The sequence below is a fragment of the Canis aureus genome, chromosome X, assembly GCF_053574225.1.
Source record: "Canis aureus isolate CA01 chromosome X, VMU_Caureus_v.1.0, whole genome shotgun sequence".
Taxonomy (NCBI): domain Eukaryota; kingdom Metazoa; phylum Chordata; class Mammalia; order Carnivora; family Canidae; genus Canis; species Canis aureus.
In genome coordinates this window covers 27,060,603-27,062,463 of record NC_135649.1, presented here as the reverse complement: position 1 = coordinate 27,062,463, position 1,861 = coordinate 27,060,603, and the positions used below count along the sequence as shown (strand labels likewise).

Genomic DNA, 1,861 nt, shown 5'->3' with positions numbered 1-1,861 from the left:
AAGCATCTCTCTCTGGGGAGCCTGATGTGGTACTCAATCCCAGGACCCCAGGATCACGCCCTGAGCAGAAGGCAGACTCTCAACCACTGAGCCACCCAGGCATCCCACTTTTCTATTATTTTTATCACATCATAAACTCATATCTAATTTTCTACTGCTATCATCTTACTTATCTTTAGTGTTACTGCTTACAGTTTTCTTCAGACAGCAAATGACTGTATTCAGCGTTTTCCTCTAAAGATATTCTATTTGTTTTAATGCACATACTAAATTTATATTGTTTGGATGATGCCAACCTTAACATCATGTGAACCTAAGGCTTTCCAGAAGAAGTTTGGATTCATTAATGATACTAGAATACTAAATAATGAAATACAGCAGGTGATTTCTGCATGGTACTCAAATATGCCAAAATTTAAAACATGCACACAGGTTTCAATGATAAACAAAATAAATGCTGGAAATAAAACGTACTTGAATTATAATGGAGTGTAGCTTCTTAGAATTTTAGTAAATTTAGTTAATAAATGTAATAAATTATATACACAAGACATTTTATAAATTCTGATGTCAGAAAACACATTCTATTCTAATTTCAGAAAAATCATTGTAAATTAAATCACTTCCTACTTTGTAGATTACTATGAACTGAATGTTTGTGTTCCCTCAAAATTCATTTGTTGAAACCCTAACCCTCATTGTGGTAGTACTAGGATGTGAGACCTTTGGGAGGTGATTGGGTCATGAGGATAAAAACTCTCATAAGTGAGATTAGTGCCCTGATTAAAAAAAGATCCTAGAGAGGTCTCTCCCTTTCCACCATGTGACAACAAGATTTCAGCAGTCTGCATCTCAGAAGAGGGCTCTCAATAGAACCTGACCATGGTACAAAATGATTATCAGTGTTTGAGCATCTAGAATTGTGAGACATATATTACTGTTGTTTAAAAGCCACTCAGTCTATGCTATTTTGCTATAGCATCCCAAACTGACTAATACAGAGATATTTTCAATTACCATGACATTAATGAACTAATATTTTAGAAGTCAAAGCATGTGAAAAGTTGCTTAAAAAAAGAAAATTCAAAATGTCATATGTAATGGTGATAATAACCATAGCAATAATATATATTAAATCAGTAATATAGCTCATATTTAATAGCAGGCTCCGTTTTAGTTATGGGAAGGAATGGCCCTGAATTTGACCATTGCATTGAAAAAAATGAAGTATTACAACTACAGTGAGCTAAGCTACATAATCAGATTAGCCTTCAAGTGCTGCTTACTGTAGAACAGTTTCAAGAATATTGAATGGAGATGTACTTGTTAAACTAAAATTTTGGAATTGGCAAAATTGAATCTCTTTGATCCCTGAAGTTTCCAAAATCTCATAAGCATTTTGAGGACAATGTACATGGAGAAGGAAAAAAGAAAAGCCTGAGGAATGTGATAGCCATTATTCAAGAATTCCTTTAAAAATATCATGTTGAAATGCTTCTTGGGCTAGTGAAATTTCATTTTTAAAAACATACTTTTGTGCTCACTTCAGCAGCACATACACTACAACTGGAACAATACAAAGATTAGCATGAACCCTGTGCGAGGATGATATACAAATTTGTGAAGCATTCCATATAAAAATTTTTTAAAATAATTTAAAAAGTACCTTAATATTTTATGAAATTTTGAAAGTAGAACTATTGGTCATAGATTAAGTACATATTTAATAAAGACATTGCACTGTTTAATTAAGAAGAGACTTTTGTGCTTACTCTTGTTTTCTTGTTCTCTAGTCTAGGAATCAAGAAGCAAAATTTTCTTCCTTAAGGCTATAATTTCTGGTGGAGATATTTCACCTACA

General features: G+C 32.8%; 1 non-coding gene across 1 annotated transcript; it reads left to right on the top strand.

Moving 5' to 3' along the window:
* The first annotated feature begins 1,536 nt into the window (after positions 1-1,536).
* LOC144309283 (U6 spliceosomal RNA) lies at positions 1,537-1,647 on the top strand. Its single transcript, XR_013375337.1, has one exon. It is a non-coding gene; the product is annotated as a U6 spliceosomal RNA (small nuclear RNA).
* Positions 1,648-1,861: the final 214 nt, after the last annotated feature.